At 46.1% G+C, this 12,500-nt stretch overlaps 1 protein-coding gene across 2 annotated transcripts in view; it reads right to left on the reverse strand.

Annotated features, from left to right (window-relative positions):
• LOC116849147 (bifunctional heparan sulfate N-deacetylase/N-sulfotransferase) overlaps positions 1 to 12,500 on the reverse strand; it is a 110,596-nt gene that overhangs the window by 50,675 nt on the left and 47,421 nt on the right. The window lies entirely within an intron of this gene.

The following is a 12,500-nucleotide window of genomic DNA, read 5'->3' on the forward strand; positions in this document are numbered from 1 at the left end:
GACGTGCATGCATATATATATATATATATATATATATATATATATATATATATATATATGCATGCACGTCCCGACAATGGACCCAATATCGCGGAAAATGCGGGAATTCTGCGGATACCGACCAGCAATTCACGGCAGAATAGCGCACTGAGGATATAATTGACCGTTATGGTAATGATTAGGGGCGTTTTGATGAATTTTCGTTCAGCGTTCATGGAACTTTTACTAGAACCTATTGTCCCCCTGGTTCTTTGTTCCTTTCTTGCAGGCGCTCGGAATTCTTTGCTATATTTTCCAAACATTTGCGTCATTATCGCTGTGTGCAAATAGCGTTTAACCCTCCCGCGTACAATATTGGAGATCCGAACGAATTTTCGAGTGCTTGCCAACTTTCGCAAGCGATCCGACAAGAATAACGCAAATCTGTTTGTAAATTGTACTTATTTACTAAAGGAAAAACCCTTTTTAGAAAAAGAAAAAACGCATGAAATTCATATAAAAAATAAAAATTGTGTACAAATAAAAAAATTTTCTTATCTTATTGTGTTGCTATTTTATAGCTAAGACTTTAAGGGAAAAACATGTCTAAAAATATCGATTTTCAACAAAGTTATGGTAGGGGAAGCCGGGACTACGTGTCCACTACTATCTTAGAGATATTTCTACCATTCTCTCTAACGAGTAAAAAGTTGAAAAAGCTCTGCGTAGGGAATACAGAAGCTTGTTTCAGAAATCCCCTGTGTAGAGCTTTTTCAACTGCTCGCTGCATTGGTAGAGACATCTACCTCTTAACACTTCACATAGCAGTACCGTGGACACAAAGTCCTTCCTCTCTCTCTCTCCTAATTTAAAGTTGGATCTGACAGGTCCACAGACTGTACTGTATGAGCCAAAAAGTGTGATTGTTCGCGGAAGGTTAAGGCACATTATCATCTGTAATCATCGCGTATCTTCTTCCTCTTCTTTCGTCTTCTATTATATTCAAAGAGGCAACAGAGCACCGAAATAATAATCGCTAACGAGCGAAACGGGAAGTTAAATCTCGTCGAAAAGTTTAACGTCGAAGAGGTCAAAGAGGTTCTCTTTTCTCTGTTCGCAGGTCAAAGAGAGAGAAAAATGATTAGTGCGCAACGATACGGGAAGACTCGGGGATCGATGAGCGGCGACGCTGATTGCGAGACCGTACAAATGAAGGATTTTACGATCGGACAGGTCCGCAACGGTGTAATTGAGCATGGCGATAATTATTACGGCCCTCGGACCTTACCAGGACAAGGTGGCTTTCGATCAATCTCCCACTAAGGCGAGATGAATTCTCTGCTTCTTCCCGCGCGACATTTTTGTATCGATCACGTCGTCGTAATTGTTTTCCAATCGAGCGGCATCCGACTTTCATTGCTTTCTTGCTGGTATTAATTGCTTTGTCTTCTTTCCCGACCCCTTGACATTCTCGTGAATCCTTCTCTCCTCCTCCTCCTCTCTCTCTCTCTCTCTCTCTCTCTCTCTTTCTCTCTCTCTCTCTCTCTCTCTCTCTGTGTGTGTCTCTCGCCCTCTCACGACTCAGCCTCGGCCGCGCGAATTTATCAATCCGAAAACCAGGGTTTTCCGTGCGTGGAAATAAAAATACGATTAGCTCAGGTCGCGCGCTTCCCCGACTACTATTAATTACCGGGTCCCCGGGATAATTAGGCGAAAACCACCGAGGGCATTAATCAAGCCGGTAATTCAGCCGCTTGATTTCCGCCGGCTTAAAACGGCGCCGCACGGCGGTCCCAATTGGCACGGCCGAGGGGGCCCTAATCTGTTCGACACAGCGCTCCGGAATTCGTTCGAATCCTTGATGAGGGTTTTAATTTACCGACGATCTTCTCTCCCTCTCCTTCTCTTTCTCTATTCTGCTCTATTCTCTCTACGCGCCTTTCGCTCGTGCTGCTTGAGTACTCGGGGCGGCTTGTTTTACACATCCTCCACTCCTTCAGTTCTCTCTCTCTTTCTCTCTCTCTTCTTCTCTCTCCGGCGATGCTCCCGTTTATCCGCCCGCTCGCTGATTTAATTCCCCGATGAGTATTTTTATCGCGCTCGTGCGTGCGCGTTCGGCAAAATGAAACACAGAACAAATGCGCACGCAAAGTTCCCGGCCGTTCATCCGCAGCGCTGCGTAATCGGCCGAAAGCTGCTCATTGTTGATTAAAAGACGCGTTAATGTACGACAACCGAATTGTAAATATCGTGTAGAGCGCACGCGCGCACTATTCGACATTTGCCGTCATTACTATCTAAATAGTACATGCATTATTTTGCGCTTTCCCGATATATTCACCGAGCTGCAAAATTATCGCCGACGGATGTATCCCACGCGCATGCACGTTCTTTTGTTTTAGAATTTAGTGCGCGGCTGTTTAAGGGGATGCGTCCATACTTTACCGACAAAATATTGACTTTTTTTCTGCAAAGTTTACGTCGTATTAATCGCACTGAATTGCGAATGCCTCTGCACGACGAAAATACGCGCAAAAATGCATTGGAGTATTATTCGAGGTGTGACGAAAATGATCAAAAATTTCAAAACATTGACATCTCGAGCTGTCAGTTAATGCAAATATTTGTCTGATACGTATCAAAGTTCCGCCGCTAGTACATTCCGAACGTGTGTCCGCCCTGTTCAGGAAAATTTCCGAGAATATTGCAACTAAATTTAGATCTTTGCAACTAAATTTAGAAGCTTAAAATATATGGAAAGTTCGTAGAAAGGTTTCCTACAGTACCTGCCGCAAGATATCCTATAACTCGTGTGTACATGTAGACTAGGTCAAACTGAACACAAGATTCCTCCATCAGTTTGCAAACAAACCACGTAAAACATTGAGCTGTTAATTAAAGAAGACCCGCGAATGATCAGACGCGATACGGCAGATGAGTTGTGACAGCGACGCTTGCCGTTGTGTCTGAAGAAACTGAAGGAAAAACTGAAAAGATCTTTAACATTTTGCAAATAACCACGTAGAGATTTTCGAGTTATTAATTGAGGACCATTGTAGTGCATTATCACGCGCGATAATCCGCCAATCTTCTTTAACTAATACCTCAAAAGTCTACACGTGATTATTTGCAAAATAATAACAAAACTTTTTAGTTCAGTATTCTGTATATACATGGCTAAAGTTTTCTGTTAAATATATAGTAAAACGAAGCAGTGCACATTTATATAAGATCTATTTATACAAGAAATACAAAAAGATGATGGCATGATTGGTTAGTGCTTGTATGGCATGTCGTTTTGACGATCGCTTCTACGTTATCGACATTTTTCAGAGCTCGTTATTCACTCAAGGGGATGCCAAAGTGAATGACGAGCCAAAAATATCGATAACGTAGAACTGATCGCCGCTAACATGAATCTACTATCCTTTCCGTATTTCTTGTACACACAAATTTTATATAAATGTGTGCGCCGCTTTGTTTTAATGTGCTAGCAGGAAACACAAGCACGCATACAGAATTTTTTCTGCAAACTTTTCGTACTTTTGAGTTTTTAAATTCAGTTGCAGAAGTAAAGTTGCAGAAGTAAAGATGTAGAAATGATTCTTGAAATTTTGGTTAGCGGAGCAAACACAAGTACGACACGTACAATCTGCAGAACTTTTGTATCAAGTAAATATTTACGTCAACTCGACAGCTCGAAATGTCAATTTTACAAATTATCTGTCGTTCTGGTCACATATTGAGCGACGTTCCAATTTATTATTGCACGTATTTCCAGTATGTAAAAGCACTTATATCTGTGCAATCGATACGACGTAAACTTTGCTGAAAGATGTCAGTATTTCATAGGTAAAGTCTGTCAAGTAGGGGAAACCGGGACTATATAATCCCAAGAGTATATTGCTCATATGTTTTTTTTAGTATTTATCTTGAAAGGAATATATAAGTGGATATAAAATCGCGAAAAGGTCTTGAGAGAGAGAAAGAGAGAGAGAGAGAGAGAGAGAGAGAGAGAGAGAGAGAGAGAGAGCGTGGATACTTTTCCCTAAGTTTCATTAAAATTGGGATAATATTATAGTTAAGAAATAGAAAAAAAGAACTGATTCGGTAATGGCAAAGTAAATTTTCGAACCTTTCGAAATTTTGTATTAACATTTTCCATCATGACTGAATAAAATTAAGCCATGTGTTACTAACTAGAATGAAATTTTTTGCAAATATATGATATATTGTTTCTGTAATAAACGCAATTTTCATTTATAAAATAATTGAAATGGAGCATATGGCCAGACAAAATAAAGTTACCGTAATTAACCCATAATTAAGAGTCAGTAGGAGGACTGTAGAGACTTCTCGCGGAGATTCTGGAGAACTACTAATCAGAATAAATATTTTATATGTAGCCTTTTTTACTCTGCGCTATTGAGCAACTAAACTAGGGCAAGATGGTTATGTTGCTGCATATTTTTGTTATTACAAAAAAAATATAAGTTTATAGATATCTCTATTATAGATAATTTGTGAAATTGACATTTCGAGCTGTCGAGTTGACGTAAATATTTACTTGATATAAAAGTTCTGCTGCAGCTTGTACGTGTCGTACATGAGTTTGCTCGGCTAACAAAAATTTCAAGAATCATTTCTGCATCTTTACTTCTGCAATTGAATTTAAAAACTCAAAAGTACGAATGTTCAGACAAATATTTTCGGTTGCGACAACAGAAATATTAATTTTCATAACAGAGATATCGCTTCTAATCACCTAATTTTCAGTTGGTTCCTATTTGGTTGCACCAACTGAAATTTTTTTTGCGTGTAGTAACTTCGAAATTCTAAAGTATAGGGCATCCAAGCTCCGGTCTCTCCCACGTTGCGCGCGCTATTCGCGCTATATTCGCATCGTTATCGTTCAAATGCACGGGACATGTATTATTTCGCACATTTCCGGTATATTTGCTGTGCTGTAAAATCACCGTCGACAGGTGTAATTCCGCGCCGCATGCATATCGCTTCGTTCGCACTCGCTGTGCGCTTGTAGTATGTTATTTCGGGGGAGAAGATTACGCGGAGCGGTGCGCGCCCCGATGATTCGCGATCGGGAGATAGTGCCAAGCCGACGAAACTGAATCATTTTAGCGGTCGCGGCCGCGTAGTCCATTACGACCGCGCGAAGATTACGTATTCCGTCTAACGACTCGCGATCGACGATAGCGGCATGACAACGCGCGACTAAATCATTTGTTCACTGGCGCGAATCCAACGTGAAAATGAAGCTATTTCCCGCCCTCCTGTCAGCGGGTCTGACGACGACGACGATGACGACGACACTGGCGCGCTTCTACCTCGCCGTTCTCCGCTTCGGTTGGTCGGAATAAAAAATTATTCGGCGTTAAAGCGCCCCCGCCCTTAGAAATAACAGCCGCGGGCGCGATTACAACCTGGGCTGGGGAAACGTGAAATATCGTTGGGGCGCGGGCGTGAATTATTTAACCCTTTAACGCCCCAACCTGCCCATCGGCCGCACCTCCAATATTTATGTTGGCTTTTGTTGTATGAAGGTAAGTACGCGGCACACATGGCGCACACATCAATACACACAAGCGTATAATCTCTCTCCCCGGAGTACTCAACATCTGGATTCGAGGGGAGAAATGAAAAAACACGTGGAGATTCGCTGAATTGCCGCAATGAGCGCAATTTCTCAATCATCCTTCTGCTCTCCATTATTTCGTCGACGTCTCGTCGGCAGTGTCGCCATAACACTGTCCCGTTAATCGTTAATCAAGTACGGCGCATTAACGGATTAACGGCACGAGCGCTGAAGAGCGCCGTAAGCCGGCGCGACGTGTGTGAGAGAGGACGCGACAATATTTTTTCCGCCCGTTACTCTCCCTCATGAGTTGTCGCGGGGGTGAAACACGGGGAAAAAAAGACTTCCCCGGCGCAAGACCTTCGTCATGTCGGACGTCACGACGGCGCCGCGAGACAGATACGTATTTATTTCGAACGGAAATCCGCGAGGTCCGGCTGCTGTCGCTCGTACGTCATGTTGCGGCGTGCGCGAGAGAGCATACGTCGCCGTTGCTGCACGTGTTGCCGCGTGCACGTACGAGCGGATGTGTATGCGTAATATCCCGATACGCGTTCAGCGACGTGCAACTCTTGGAGAGAAGAGCGGCCCGGCGGGCAGAAATCTCTAATAGCCGTGGCTCGATCCGGCCACGAGCGAGCGGACACTGTCCGGCGTCACGTAAACGTTATCGCGTAAGCGTCGTCAAATAAACGTATTCGTGTTTTTCAAATATCACAAAGAAATTGGACACGCTCGTTGCGTAAAAATGCACCATGAACGACGACGATGACGACGAGCAGCAGCAGCAGCAGCAACAACAACAACAATAACAACAACAATGTCGACACGCAACCGTCGACTGCGCGTAAACGAGCGCAGGGGTGCTTAACGGAGAATCGTTGATCGATATGGCGATTGATGTCCGGAACTTTGTCAATATTGGATGCGAGTATATCGCGACATTTTTACGGCGCGCTTACATAGCGTAAATTCACACACACAACCACACACATACATGCACGTGCGATGAAAGGAGAGAAAATGTTTCAGTAAAAGTTACTAGAGAATTTTGCAATCGAGGAATAGATCGATATACTGCAATAATTGACTATTCTTTTACTTGTTAGGAACTTAAATATGTTATTAAAAAATTTGCCATGTTTCTACTCTCCAAAATTCTTGTAATAACATTTTACTCGGAAAGTGAAGTGATCACTGAATTCCTCGAATTCGAATGATTTCATTCATGCAAAATAGAATTTTCTACTCTGAATCACCGAGTAAATGTTTCCATTCGAAATTGAAGAGTGAATCCAACGTACAATCGGTTGCAAAACGGTTTAGACACAATGCACATGGAAGCTCGGCAAACTATCAAAATTGAGCCATTATCGACGAACTTGCAATCATAGTAATAATAATGATATAATCAAGAATACTAAATAATAATACTAATAATAATTAGTAATAACAATTAGTAGTATAATTAAACTGTAACTAGTCACACAGTCACTCAGTTTTGATAGTTTCATGAGCTTCCAACTTCATTGTATCTAATCTGTTTCGCGAACCACTGTATGTACTTCATACCGTCATAGAAACATATTCACTCTAATTGATTGAAACATTCGCTTATATGAAGTCCAGAATTTACTCAAAGCTTGAATGAAACATTCACTCTCGCGATTTCGAGCAGCAGCGTTTGCCCTATTGCTTCTAGTGAAAATACTATCACTTTGCACTCGTTCGGAATGAGATACCACTCCAAGAAATTTAGAGAGCAGCGAAATTGGTATATTTTTAGCAAGATAGACATCTCACTGACAATCTCCATTCATGCGTTTCTAGAAACGCAAATAACAAAATTAACAAGAATTTATATGAAAGAAAGAAAAACAACCATAATATTCTCTCCGCGTGGACTTGAGCATATGGCGCACAGAAAAACGTAAATAGTAAGACTTAAACGGTAAGAAAACTCACCAAGCACATTTGATGATTCCTCATACAGTCCAGGAATAATCGACCATGATTGGTCAATTTTCTTACCGCTTACGTGTCTCTATGTGCCACGGCTCTTAATGTCCATAGAGACGATGGAAATAGACAATTGTGTAAACCGGACGCGTACGCGCGGTATTCTAAAATATCCACGCTCGTCATAGCTTTGAATCGATACCAAGCCCTCTCTTCCTCGTGCGAGAAAAGTTACTCGATCTTATTCCCGCCGGTTTGCGCCACTTTTACACCGCGTACCTCTTCTGGCGACTGCGTCGCTTCCTGTTCGTATTATTAGCCGTATCGTTTACTTAATTATGAGGAGCTATAGCGAGAGATCGTGGTCGCGTTATATTTACGTCGCAACGTCCGCGATCTATAGCCGCGTTATCCGCGGCGCGTCTGAAAAATCGAACCGTACGAATGGCCGTCATTGTGTCTGTGTATCCCGACGATTCTAGCTCTTTATGCCGTCCGAGGCGGGAAATAACGCGCGGTAATATCTCAAGCAATTACGCAACGCACTTGTACACGTCGTACGCGGCTTGGCGCGATATAAATAGCCGAGTTTACGTGGCGGACGTTGATTTTCTTCCCGCGGGAAAATAAACGGCGAGCGCCGTGCGATACCTGCCCTCGCCGCCCCCTCACGTCGAGCACAGGCCTCGCGGAAGACTTGAGTAACGCGTCGCGTATTCTTCATCATAATTTCGAAACACCCGCCCCACTCACGCACCGAGACATTACTTCCGCGCGCACGACGGTATCGCGGCCGGAAGAATCAGGAAGAAGCCGGCAATCACGCAGCAGCCGTTATTAAAAGTTCAGGTGGACGCGCGTGTACACACAGACACGCGTACGTAACACACCGTTCGTTCGCCGTAAGCTCACGGTAGCAAAGCGACGCGGACGTTAAAGAACATGCCATAATTCGCGCGAGACAGGCCAGACAAGCCCGACACGTTCGCAACGGCGGTCCGCGGTACACGACACCGTTCATCTGCTTTCCTCTCACCAGCCAACGGACACGCGCGCCGGGGTATCGCAGATACTGAGGGCAAAGAGGCGCGAGAGGGCAGAGGGAAGGGTGCGGTCAAGGAGATGAAGACGAACCGCGGCAATGCGGGACACGCGAGCCATAAGGCAGCCGGTGTATGAAGAAGACGCGACGAGACGCGAGATGAAAAGGCAGGGCTCGAAATGAAAGTCGCCGGTATCTGCGCAAAAAATTCACGACACACACACACATACACACGCGCGCGCAAACACAGGCACACAAACACAAGGGGTTGATCGGCGCTTCCGCCCCGCTGGAACGTTTACCCTTTGCTCGGCGGCTCTCCGCCACCCTCATGCCGCGCGCTCGATGTCGTTGGTAACGAAGACCGTGTCTCGCAGACTGCGTGCTGGTGTGCGGCCAACACGGACGGCGTAACGGCGGAGTGGCACGCGGGTGTCCGGAGAACCGTGATCGATATTGTCGCTGTGTCCTCTCGATTGAGAAATGGGAGATTTCTTTCTCCTACGCCTGATAACGCGCGCACGTCTATTAGGGGCTTTTCCGACGGACAGACACGTATCGAAAATGCCGATACAGGATGGATCAAAAAAATATCGCGCGCGCGCGCAAGAGAGAAAGAGAGATACCTCTACGGGAAGACCACGTTTGACTGACACACGTCCAGGAAGCAGCGAGTATCGACGATGAACGGAATTGACATTTAATAGCTTAATCGGTTTTCACGTACGTCGGAAGTCCCGTTCTAATTTCGTATTTTTTTTCTATTGCACCGTGCGGATGTTTTCGTTCGGGGCGTGCACAGTCGCGCGACCTGTCGAATATTAATTTTCTGCGCTGACAATTTCTTCGCCACGACCCCGGGCACGTGTAAAAATTGCCGGCGAAACGGAGCCGCGATACGGCTCTCGCGAGACCAACTCGTATGTTTTGCATCTGCATTATTCATCATTCGCGACGTGACGTAATCGATAAAGCGATACGAGCAGTCACGCGGAGGAGCAGTTAATAAGCAATAAAAGCCGCACAGCTGTGAGGCAAAACAGACGATGTGCTCGCAGAGGGAGTGTGGCCGAGGTAAAGGGCGTCGAAAACTCGACTTTTTCTCTCTTTTTCTCCCGTAAAAAGTTCTTCGCCATCCTTGCCCTGCATCTTTATTTTTCTTATATTCCGGCCTGAGAGTATCCCGGGGCAAGATATCGCGTTTTATCTAGTGCAGCTTGATCTCAGATTCTAAACTCTCCGTATCGCATTACACGCGCGTGCGCGCGCATGTATGTGTGTGTGTGTGTGTGTGTGGTGAGTATATGTATATTTACATGGGCTATGTATTTTATACATAGGCTGGGAGAACAACGGTTCTCTTGTACGCGCGCGCGCGAAATAGGATACACACCAATAAGAATGAACACAACGTGATAAATATCGAGTGCACGGTTATGCGTGTACGTCGGGGTGCGACACGTTCTCACGTGCACACGCAGAACTTTGTGTGCAGGCGTGCGTAGTTCACGGCGGGCGCAATTCGGCGCTTTGTATATCTGCGCCTCGCAATCTCCGACAACAAAATTTGCCCGCCGTCCGCCGCAACGCAGGTGGACGTTGTCTGGTCGAGTGGTCAGAGCGCGGCAGCGAGCCTCTCTGCCATTTTCCTCTCTCTTTCTGCGCCTCCTCTCTCTCTCTCTCTCTCTCTCTCTCTCTCTCTCTCTCTCACTCGGTCATACAGGCGCCGGTATCGATTATGAAACTCCACCGGATAAAGCAAACGAGAGACCACGCGAGACACGAGCCTGGCCGACGCGCTGCCGTTGGTTTCCCCTGCCGCGCTCTTGTGCCGCTGTTGCTTACCTTTCCGATTATATCGGCCGATGCAACAGCAAGCCCCTAGTATATACGCACGCGAGAGGACGCACCATTACCGCTCGTCACCTCGCGGGAATGCGCCGCACGTTCACCCCGTGTCGTGTCCCGGCGCGGCGCGATGTCGCGTTGTGCACCGCGCGTCTTTCTTCGTCGCGTTTACGGCGCCCGACGAGGGTGCAGTTCAAACCTACCCTCCTGTCGCTATTCATCTCTATCAGTGAGTCGTGCGCTAAGCTGTTCTCTCTTGCTAGTTCTCTCTCTCTCTCTCTCTCTCTCTGTCTCTTCCCTTTCTTTGGCGTGTACCACGTTACGCAACCGCGTCGCTATAATTTCCAATAGTTGCCAAAGCTTACTACCGCAGAGGAGCATCGGATCGCACTAGCCCGTTATTATTATTTGATCAGTCGCGGAAGAATCAGCGGACAGACGGAAAAAGAGAGAGAATAGATGGGTGACTTCTCTCAGGAGTTCCTTCGATTAGAGAACACATCCAGCTTAAGCTCTCTATCTCTCTCACTTTCATTACGCGCCAAAGTTTCGAGCGGCCCGGTCGACTCCTCTGCGCTTGGATTGACTATTCCGTTTAACGAGTGCGCATATCGCTGAATGAGTAAATCTCGCGCGACACACTGTGTCCCCGATAGGGGATTCGCTGAACTTTTCGAGCGTGTGTTCATCACGCGCATAATTTTGCGGGAACCGAAACACACGTTCGTAGCGCGGCGATTTTACGCGCGGAATTCGTAAATAAATCAGAAATTGCAGCGGCCGCGCGATGCGAATTCGTTATAGCCCATGCGCCTCGGTATTATAGCTAAGCGGATTCGTATCTACGCTATATTGCAGTTAACAGTTGCGCCACAAGTTGTCGGAATATCGGAGCGCCACTCTAACATGCCACCCTAACGGTCTATGCGCGCTCGCGTATTAACAATTCACATTGTCGTGTATCAACACGACGCGAGCTACGCGAAACTGCTATTTCCGCCATTTCCGCGCTCGCGACGAGGTGTAGCGCCAGTGATTTTAATTCGCAGGCACTTTTCGAATCACTTTTCGGACACGTAGGCACGGTTCTTTCAGACGCGTGCGAACACGACGGAAGAATAGAAGCGAATAAAATGACTACGTAGGGGTCAAGGCACGAACGCTCGCTTGTTCGCGCGATTTTCGCGCACTTGCACGGTGTGTGCGTGTGTGTGTGTGTGTGTGTGTGTGCGAGAAAAATGGTTTTAAAATATTCGCAGAGCCGGTATAATGGCATAAAAACTGCTTGGACTTTACGGCGGTCGAGGAATCTGCATTTCTAATTTTTATACCGACATTCGCGAAATAACATCGGCCCCGCGATGCAGTAAAACCGGGATTTGCGGAATCCCCGTCGCGAAATTATAACGCCAGGAATTTTTTGAAAAATTTGGATCGGTGCGGAATTACAACAAGATCTAGGTGGCACAGTTTTTCCCCTGGAAAAACGTCAAAATATTTTCTCCGGGCGCGGCCGGCGCTCGAGAGAATTGTTTGTAAAAATGAAAAATCCCGGGGAGAGTCGCGTAAATAAAGCAAAAAAGGGGGCAGGGAGGGGAAGTTACGAATGCTTCTCCTCCTGAATTCCCCCGATGGCAAGGGCGGCGCACGAGGAAAGTTTCGCAGGCGATTTTGCAGAATTAAAGCAAACATGCGAATTCACCGCGTGCCCCGGACTTTCGCTTGAAAAATACGGGAATAAAGCGCCTCGGCGAATTCGCGGAACTTCACCGTTTACTTAGGTTCTCGCTCACACACGAAAGACGCTACGAAGAAGGCTGCTTTGCGTTTCTCGCGAGTAAAGAGGGCCGCGGCGAATCGCGTTTTCCACGTGGGGGAATGTGTTCACGATATTGATCGACTTCAACAACTGGACCGCCGTTAGCGGTATACCTTTTCGCGCCTAATAGTATGAACTATCGCAACGGAGAACTCCCCGCGGGGAGGAGGGCCCACGCCGCGCCGGTAACCTACTTTTCAGAGATCGCGTCGGGGTGAAATCCTTTTTCCGGATTCAGGTCGTTGCGCGCATAAAAGACG

This window comes from Odontomachus brunneus, unplaced genomic scaffold, assembly GCF_010583005.1.
Source record: "Odontomachus brunneus isolate Ranch 3 - 2012 unplaced genomic scaffold, Obru_v1 Obru_scaffold_107, whole genome shotgun sequence".
NCBI lineage: Eukaryota > Metazoa > Arthropoda > Insecta > Hymenoptera > Formicidae > Odontomachus > Odontomachus brunneus.